Source organism: Octopus bimaculoides, chromosome 8, assembly GCF_046866305.1.
Source record: "Octopus bimaculoides isolate indiv1 chromosome 8, ASM4686630v1, whole genome shotgun sequence".
NCBI lineage: Eukaryota > Metazoa > Mollusca > Cephalopoda > Octopoda > Octopodidae > Octopus > Octopus bimaculoides.
This window is the reverse complement of record NC_142935.1, coordinates 26381380-26393030: the sequence shown is the minus strand read 5'-3', so window position 1 is coordinate 26393030 and position 11651 is coordinate 26381380.

Here is an 11651-nt window from a genome sequence, read left to right as displayed (position 1 = left end):
TGGAATTATATCGAATATTTGTTGTTGCGTGTAGAACGGACCGGGCTTTCAGCTGAGACCGTTGTGAGGATCATCCTGTCGTCTTGTTTTGACCGGGAATGGTAGTGAGCTTTTATCCGCATTATGGAGACCAAGTTAGAACTGCTGAAGATAAATATCATCCTCATTGACCAAGACCTCATAAATTTTATCAAGTTCCGCTTGGAAAGGAAAGTCGGGGCGGAGATGTAAGTGATGCAGATTTAAAAAAAGGTTGCTAAGTAGATGACAGTAGCAAGGATGCTCCAAGGGAAACGACCCACTTTGAGCATGCACCTCTATGTTGAATGAGAGGGATAGGGCGTGACCAGTCGCCTTAGTGATCAGGATAATCGTGGTTTTATGTAGCTTTTCAGAACAGCCCACGGAAGTGCTCCTTGCCTTTTAAGAAAATTTGTCTTGCTTGAAATTTTTGTTTCTTTCTGTTTTGTGTAAACGGAGTATTGCATTGTATCGCTGTGTACTGTCCCCGAAATATTGTTTTTCTGCTAGTGATTAGTAAACAAAATATATTGCTGTCTTTATTATTGTTACTACTACAACTACTACCACTGCTAATAGTTGCAGCAATGGAAGTAGCAGAAGCACCTGCTGCTACTGCAGTATGTGTGCATCCACAGTGTGAAGCACATAGAAGGCCAGATATTGAACTTCATTTACTATTATTTGTGTAATATTCATAAGCTCTGAAGTCCGCGTGAAACGATAAAAATGAATTGGAGATAGTTATGCATGTGCGGTTAGTAACCTGCTTGTATGTAAAATTTTGTCTATCGATTACATTGTCTCCTTTCATAAACGCCCAAACTCCATTTCGTAGCAGGCGATAACCTTTTCAAAGCCAAGTAGTTTCGTGTCTGAAAAAAATTAAAAATGAAAGCATATGATTTAAGGCAGACTCTGGTCTCTGTAGTTCGATTTTTTGTCACCATGGTTGTTTAGTTGGGCTGGCGTATATTTAGAGAGATATTGAACATTCCAGATGTGTGTTCTGGAACACTTACGATATTATAGTAGAATTTGTTACGTATGTGATATATATTTATTTTAGTGCAGTAGAGAAAGAAAGATAGATAGAGGCATGTACCTACACTAAGATAAACGCATACTAACATGTATTAATGCGAACACACAAACATATCACCAAGATATATCTGTGTATCCATTTATCTCTCTATCTGTCTATAGAAATTAGATAGGTAGATAGGTAGATAGATAGATAGATAGATAGATAAATAGATAGATAGATAGATAGATAGATAGATAGATAGATAGATAGATAGATAGATAGATAGATAAAAAGATAGATATTGTACATTCTTATATACAAACGTACGTTCCTTCCTCCCAGATATAAATACATTCGAACACAAAATATCTACACATATTAAAGAGAAAATTTTTCAGAGAAACCTATATTTAAACACCTCCAGGGAACATTTCTTAAGATTTTAGTCGATACTACTTCAAGTATTTAATATCGATAACCCTTAGTCCATGTAGTTTCTGAGCAGTATCGATCAAATGGCATGGAATAAAACTACCAATATTCCAATCTCTTACACTGCGTCATTTCTGAAAATATGAAGTGAAAATAACATTTGTACACTTTAATCACGTTCCACAATTCTCTAAGTCCTCTTAATCAGTGACTTTGATATTTGTAATTTAAATAGTGTGCGTTAACTTTTGCACGTGAATGTGCCTGCGTATGTACATACAACCTCTTTATCACACTCAAGTATATGTGTGGGTGTATGCATCTATATCTATCTAGTCATACACACGCACACACACACAGACACACACACACACACACACACACACATATATATATATATATATATATATATATATATATATATATATATATATATATACATATATATATATATATATATATATATATATATATATATATATATATATATATATATATACATATATATATACATATATATATATATATATATATATATATATATATATATATATATATATATATATATATATATATATACGTGGTCTGATCAGTAAGTATCCGGACTGTTGATATAGTAATGAAGCTGAATCACGCAGAGTGAAGACGTTTAGCACAGATTGACCTTCGGATCTACTGTGCATCCTCATTAAGTTTTAACGTTCTGGCACACTTCTGCTGTCTACAGCAGTGCTTGGAACGAAGGTGTGCAGCGTGTGATAGTCGCATAGACCATGACAGAAAAGGTTGACCAGAGAATCTGCATCTCCTTTGCCAAAAGCTTGGCGAAACCGCCTCAGAGACCTACACAAAATGTTCAAAATTAGTGGTGATCCCAAAACGAAGGTGCACCTGCGTGTGTATGTTAGAGCGTGTATGTGTTTGTGGATGGGGGCTGGTGACCTGGACTTGTGCGTGTGTGCATGTGTAGGTGTGTGGATGATGGAGTGGATGCTGGGAAGTGGTCAGTGTTAGCGTGTGCGGGGTGGTGTGATTTGATATGGTATAGTGTGGTATGGTGGTGTGGTGATGTGGTATTGTGTGGTGTGGTGGTGTATGATGTGGTGGTGTGTGATGCGATTGTGTCGGGGTGTGGCGGAGTTGAGAGTGGGGGAAGCAAGGGTGGGATGTGGGTTGGGACACACATACAAGTGAGTATACTGCTGCGAAATGGTGTATAAATTTACCTCAAAACTAAATCTAAAACTAAACTTAGTTTTCCAATAATTATTGATTTCAGAAAATAAGCGTCATAATGAAACGTATATCGATGTATCACATTTACATATCCACTTATTATGTTAATTATTTCAGTCATTTTAATGAAAAACAAATTCTGACTCCAAAGTTCTGCATATGCAGAATAATATAATAGCTAAATATTCTGATATTATTTTCTTGTTTTCATCCATTACACTGGAAAACCCTAAAATTCCACAAAATATTAGACTTTATATTTTATTAACTTCATCGGTTTCTGTTATTAATCTGTAAAATTTTAAAATAAAACGAACCACAAATTTCTATAGTTTTCAATAACAAATAGTGTCGCTAAAGCCGCTGTTGTTGTGAAAGAAGTAGGTTACTCCCTGTAGATCCTCACCAGTTACATTAACTATGCAGTAAACAAGTTAATAATAATTTCACATCTCTGCTGTTACAGAAATAAATTGCAGAATCGATGGAGATTTTCATCATTGAAAATTACATGAAGATGTTACAAACATCATTTATATTGACTGAAAAGTAACTAATGCAATAACTGCAATAGAGAAAATTAGTTTAAGCGCAGAAGATGTCCATGATGGTTTCCAAATGTTTCCCTTAAATATAGCAGAACACCTCTCACCATATCACTTCGATTCTTCCCAAGAATTCTGGAAAGTGGTAAGAATAACAAATCTGAAATAACTCATTCTATGCTATAGACACATCAGTAAAAGCATTGACTGAATAACAAAGAAATTGATTATGTTCTTAAGGAAAATGTCTTAGGAGGTGATTCTTCATATGATTACCGCACCTTCATGTTTTGAGGCACGCTGACGTTGCATCATTATGAATGTCGCTAAGACAAATAGTAAACCGATCAAATGTAGGTGTGCTCGAAATTTCGGAAGTCTTTCGAATATTTATTTGTATAGGCACGATAAGCTATAAATTTCGTAACCTCAATATAATCGGAAATTTTGGGAATTAGCAGTATGACATCCTAAAAAACGAACGGTGCAAAACTGTCTGAAACTAAGACAACTGTTTTACAGAATTAAGTAGAAATCAAAATGCTTGCATAAATATTAAAACCCTGCAAGAGATGTACTATTAGACGAACTGAGGTGATATTCCATAAAATAAAAGAAAATGACATTTATAACTTTGCAGTTCTACAAAAAGTGCCCAGAGTTAGAAACACTAGTGGGGTCGATTTGTTCAGCAAAACCTTTCAAAGTAGCACATCAACATGGCCGCTGTCTAATGACTGAAACAAATAAATGATAAAATAAAGTTGTAGCGACCTACACCTGATAAGTCCTGGTGGGGCAAACAACATATCTTCACAAAATTTCAAATGTATGCGTCATGAATAAGTAAGTATGGTACACTTGTATGAGTTTCAATGGACGACGTGTACTAAAAGTTTCGCTACCAGAAGATTGACTGTACATGAAAATGATATCACCAAATTCACAAGCAACCATTCCTCTATCAGGCAAATGCATATATTCTTAAAAAGGAAAGCATAGATTTCATTTCTAAAGAAATATTTTAATAGTTATCTTTGATTGGGCCTATTTACTGTTATGTAAGTGTAAGTAGTAGAGCCCAACTGAAATACATGTTCTGAACTAATGCAAAGTTTACAGATAAACGGCAGGAATATTCTACTTCAGATTTGTAGGAGTATAAGGAAGAATTAATTAAAAGATATTTCTTGGAGCCATGCTTACTGGAAAAGTTAGATTTCCCAATGAATCAGTTGTATTATGCAAAAGCGTAAATTAATATTCAAAGCACATTAAGTTTGATCTATTTTGCCTGAGAAAACTGAAATTTCACTATCAGTTCCTCCTGTGCTCTGGAGCACATGGGGCAAAAAATTGATGCCACTGGCTTCTGTTAGCTGCGATTTTCTCTACAACTGCTCATGCAATGTTAACATACTTTATATCGGTTAAGGATATTCTGCGCCATGTAGTTCTCAGTCTGGATTTAAAATGGATTCGTTTTTGTAACCAGAGCATCCAAACTTTCTTCCGTGATGTTTTTACTAAGTGGATTTGTGTTGGCTCTATTTAGAACACCTTCATTGGTTACGTGATCTTGTCAATACGTTCTCAGAATCCTTCTGAAGCATATTTGGAAAACATCTAGCTTTTTGTATTCTTTAACGATGCTAGTATTTATCAGAGGCAGAGAAAACAATTTGTAGAAGTATGCTATTATAGATCTGGATTGTTGTGTATAAGTTGATTGTGTTCGTGGACCATATAGCGGACATTCTCTGGAACAGCCAACGAATGTGCACTACCTGGACAGTTAGAGGCAGAAGAGAACTGAATTGGTGATATACAATTTGATATCAAAGAAACTGAAAAAGTTAATGTTATCTGTTTAAAATGGCATTTATCATATTCAAAAACGATAATTATAAATAATACAACACAAAACACTCCTATGTTTATATATAAAAAAAAGCTCACATTTTGTTTACGATAAATAATGTTGACAAATTAACTTCAAGCAATGAACATTAACGACCGAATAATAAACTCAACTTGAGCTAACAGTTTTTGCTCTAAATCTGTATTTATGCTTATCCTACCGAAATAATTCAGTCTGGAAAGGTTTAACATATTTGTCGACAGGCTAAAAGTTTTAATCGTTGAACTAATATTGATAAAGATTTAAGAAATCGTTAATTGCGATTGTCGTTTTATCGTAATAAGAAGGGATTTGAACAAACTGAAAGTAGGAGACAAGTTTGATGGAAGTGAATCAGGAAAAGTGTCAGGTAATTATTATTTTTTTACTCTGAAGAAGTGTATCACGTCAGATGATCGCTTGTAATTACGAAAATTTCTAAGAGAGTAATGACAAGTTTGACTTTATTTGCAAAGGATTCTGTTTTTGTTTTTTGTTTTTTGTTTTTTTTTTCAGTAAAGCATCGTGAAATTAATGCAAGCAATTTTAAAAGTAACACAGATTATACTGAGTGACTCTCTTCTCCAGAATATATTTCTAATACATCAGCATGAAATAAATTCATCACTGATGTTTGGTTATGATTGATCTGTGCGTTAAGAACACGAATCTCAGCACCATCATTGAGACGTTTCACTTCATGTTGATATTGACAGTTAAATTACCGAATCACAGTTATAAAATAACTAGCAAATTATTCTGTAGTTCACATTATCAAGATGTAAATATGTTATTCGCAATGGTGCAGATTTGGTCTAATACCCAATATTACATGTTTCTAAAACTAACATTACAACAAATTACTATGTCCTAACAAGAAAAATGCCACTCATCAAACTGTTTTGTCATTATAGTTGCACAGTAAATGATTTCTCTTCTCTCCATGACTTCTTGAGTGTAAATTATACATCTGTCACGAATAATTCCCATCTGAGAAACCATAATTGACTATTAGACATTAAGTTAAGCTGTCGTTCAATGAAAATAGTGGCTTGGAAACGAAAGCAAACTGATGTCTCTCTAATAAATTGTTTGAAATCCAAAACCAATTTTTTCTGTCCAATATATACAGTAATAGGCTGCTTGTAAAGTCTTAATTAACAGATATATCATAAATTACAGCGAAATGTATGAGTGTTATGATTGTAATGTTCTTGTACTTCCTGTCACATTAAACTCCGCGCTGTGATATTTTTGATCTGAAAAGTTGCCCCAACGAGCGATATCAAGCTATTTATTTACAGATTATAGTAATTGGACATTTATGGAAAACAACAAATATGGAAAGAAAAAAAATGAGTCTATATCCATTTCTATGGACATATATTACTTCATGCATAAAAACAATATTCTCAAATGCATGAAATTATGTTTCTTTGTGTTCGAAGATTTAAAATATTTTCAAAACTAAACAACCGATCTTATTTATTTCATAATTTCTGAAATAATTATATAAGAAAATATTGATAATATTATAAATGTTAGAAATGATGGAACTGTGATTTCAGTTGATAACTACATATTTGCACACCTATACGTAATATATTTTTTGAAGTTTCATCACATTTTGAAGTAAGTTGTCATATATTTATAATTTCGCTGTCTGTTCGTATGATCATAGTGTATTTGTGGCACTTTCTTTTACAACAGATCTGCATGTATTTTATTTTATTGCCACCCTGAAGTTGACAGTAATGCTTTTACGCTGTCACTCTAATTATTCATCAAAGAAACCCTTTCAGAAAGACCTCATAGCTCTTATTCTCTATGCCATGATCGTCTTGATTCTAATTGACACTTCATCACTACTATCCAACCTATCCAGTTTTTCTATTCTTTCCTCTTCCAACAGCACAGCACCTCTACTCAACTACTACGACGTCTAAACTTCTCCCTCTATATCTACGTATTGGGCTAGCCTACTTCATCGTCTGGGGGCGTCGACACAACAGTTTGATACAATCAAGATGTTTCTAAGTCAGGCTTATGATCAAAGACGTTTTTTTCTGTGAATTACGGACATTTTTTCAGGAATAGTGTAGCTAGCAATAACATTACTCAGTGCGCCTTTTCAGCATGTTCTATCATGTTTTATGTCGTGCTTATTTCTAGCATCAGTTGATGGATCCTATTCATATCATTGCCAAGGTTTGAATTAGAGATCAAATTAAAATGAAACAGCTTTAGGAAACGAAACCACGTCGCTCCCTGCAAACCTTCTATTACTTTACTTCTAAATTGAGAAGATTAATCATGTATGAAATAGGAGAATGTAAAGAAATAATTAATGTGTCAACGTATTTTATATTGAGATGCGATGTGGGTTTTGCTTTCAATTTGGGGATCAGTCACCAAATGAACCGTTATGTGCTACTGCTGCTGCTGCTGCAACTACTACTACAACTACTACTACTACTACTACTACTACTACTACTACTACTACTACTACTACTACTACTACTACTACTACTGCTGCACTTTATTCTTCTTCACTGAGAAACTCCGTCGAATTTCGATTACCAACAATATAAAATTCAGTAATTCTCTAATTCTTTTCTTCTTAGCTTGTTGATCACATTAACACAACAGAAGATTAATGAATGTAAAATTCGATCTGAGGAAAATCTGTACGCGTGTATGATTACGTGCGCTTACGTATATATATATATATACATATATATATATATATATATATATATATACATACATATATATATATATATATATATATATATATATATATATATATATATATATATATATATATATATATATATATATATATATATATATATATATATATATAACTTAAGTGGCAATATACTACACTTTATATATATATTTATACATGTGTTTGTGTGTATGTGCGTGTTTATCCACCTCAATTACTGTATATATGTATCAATAGAGAGTACGTTTCAGTGAGTGTTTGTGTAGGTGTGTGTGTTTGTGTGAATACTTGAATCTATAGTGATCTTCGTTTACCTGTATATAGTCAGCGTAGAGTGTTTCAGTGATGTAATGTGTGTGTGTGTGTGTGTGTGTATGTGGGTGTGTGAGTGTGGGTGTGTGTGTCCTAGAGATTTTCTGTTTCTTGCGTATTTGCTGATCCAATCAAGATATTACTCTCCCCAAGCAGGGAAACGTATCAAGAAAAAGAAACACACTAATTACACAGTCAAACACAAGAAAGCTACCGTGTAAGTGTGTATCTATGTCTGTCTCTGTGGATATCTACCTATACGTATATATATATATATATATATATATATATGTGTGTGTATATATACAGATATGTGAAGTACGCTTGGATTTCTGGAATGTATATACGCAAACACATATATACGCTAACACACACACACATACGCGAAGAAACATTCACACATATTGACCCACATACACATAATCTCTTACACACGTGTGTGTATATGTATTTGCGTTTGAGTGTGTCACGCATGCGTATGTGTGAGTGTGTGTCTGAGTGTTTTGGGGTATGTGTGCGCGGAGGCGCGGAGGCGTGTGCGTAGTGCATGCGATAGCGAAAAATTCAGCGAGCAACTTATGTCATTTAAACTTCGGTATATGAATGCACGTATGTATGTATGTATGTATGTATGTATGTATGTATGTATGTATGTATGTATGTATGTATATATATATATATATATATATATATATATATATATATATATATATATATATATATATATATATATATATATATATGTACATATATACATATACATATTATATATAGTTAGATAGATTATATATATATATATATATATATATATATATATATATACATATATATACACAAACATATATGTGTGTATATATATGTCCATATATATACATATACACGTACATATATATATATATGTGTATGTATGTATATATACATATATATATACACGGGTGTGTGTGTGTTACGATTACAAGATCCTCGGGCTAACAATCGTTTTCTAATTACAAAAACTTGTACAATTGTTTCCGCTTAGCTAGATGCCTTCACTTGTCCATAATCTTCGCAATTGAAAGCCAATCTATTCTTCAATCACCCTCCATTAATCTTTAATCAATCGCAATAAGAAGTATTCAAACACATACATACATTCACCACTACCCCACACACACACTCACCCACGCATATATATTGTGCATGTGTACTTATATATGACTATGTACACAGAGATATACAAACATATACACATACGCATAGATGTATACTCATACATACATACATACATACATACATACATACATACATACACACACACTATACACTTGTTCGCGTGCATGGATATGTACAGATATAAGGTGTGTTGACGGTAAATTAATCAGTACTGATTCTGAATTTTAAAAAAATAATAACTGACATACACTTAGTTCACGAATTTTTCAACATCTCTGCAATGATATACAATCATTTAAACATTACGTGACCTATCTGTGTTTTAATCCAAAATGGCGACGGACACCATTGTTAAGATACTAAGGTACCTATGTAACATGAAACCAATGGTAACCTTAATACACAAATATATATATACGTATAGAGGGATAATGTGGACATCCAATATGCTAGAAGTAGATCACCTATGGTCTGACCACTAAGAAAAGATTGTTCTCAAGAAAATTTAGCAAACACCAGAGCGTAAGCGAGCAAGACAAATGAAAAGATATTTTGTATCTTTTCATTTGTCTTGCTCGCTTATGCTCTGGTGTTTGCTGAATTTTCTTGAGAACAATCTTTTCTTAGTGGTCAGATCATAGGTGATCTACTTCTAGCTTAATGGATGTCCACTAAGTGGTCATCCCTCTTATATGTATGTAATATAATTTTTCTGAATCTTCAGATATTTTCAATATGCTAGGCCACTGGTTTTAAATTAATATTAATCAAATTAATATTCAGTTTTTCACCCTTATTATTTAAATTTATGTATGTATGTATTGGCTAAACTGGCAATATAACCATCCCGAAGTACAACAACATATATATATATATATATATATATATATATATATATATATATATATATATATATATATATATATATATATATATATATATATATATATATACATATATATATATATGTATGTATGCATGTATGTATATATAAATATATATATATATATATATTACAGAGATGTACTTGCATAGCAAGTGACCTGCTCTTAGATCGTGTGCTGAAACAAAAGCAATTGCAGCGTGGAGGGTGTTTAAAAACACACAAAAGCCGTTAGATTCACTTCGGCATTTAAATTTAATTTGCCAAAATATTTTCGTCGTCTTGAGACCGCGACCTGTTCACTGACAAAATTTCGTGACCAGAGAGACAGACAACAGACAGAGAGATAGACATACGGATAAATGGATGAATAGATACAGTGTGACAGAGAGAGACAGATTGGGGAGAGAGATATATTAAAAAGTATTAATGTTTAACCGCATGATTTTTTTTCTTTGTAAGGCCGGTCGTCCTCATACATTATGTACGAGGAAGTATTTATCGTCGATAATCTCGATTAAAATCATTGAGAGCGATTTTCTAGCAAGTTGACCTTCTCATCCATATCCTATACACTTTTAATATAAATCTAGTCCCTTTATGTCGCAACGTGTATTTACATGTTTTATAGTTTTATAAGAGGATTCACAATCTACTCAATACACACACTCGCACGCACGCACACACATACACACATACACACACACGCATTCACTCAATTTCTCATCTACACACGCACACGCTCACGATTCACACACACACTCGCACCCACACACGCGCACACACATACACTCTCTCTCTCTCTCATATATCTGTACTTTCATACACACATACTTATACATACATATTACAAACACATACACACACACACGCACACACATATATACACACATTACATTAATATTTATACATTCTTTACACATTACACAATATTTATACACACAATACTTTACACAATACTTTACACAATATTTATACACATACACTTTTTTATATTTCGGCGCAAATGCGGCTGTGTGGTAAGAAGCTTGCTTCCCAACCACATGGTTGCGGGTTCCGTCCCACTGCGAGGCACTTTCGGTTAATGTCTTCTATAATAGCCTTGTGTCGACCAAACTGTGTGGATTTCGTAGACGGAAACTGAAAGAAGCTCATCATATAAATATATGAGTGTATGTGTGTTTATGTGTGTGTGTGTGTGTGTGTGTTTGTGAAAAATTTAATAAAGTATAATTAAGATTAGGATGAACTAGGTACTTAAATTCAGGCATCTTGCTTCTTCAGTATAATCCTCACACTTAAACAATATTATTTGAATACTAAATGTAGCGCAGAAGGGTTAACCCTTCTTACACATATCTATATTAAAATATGTTTTCAGTTTAGCATTCTGCTTTTTATTATTATTATTT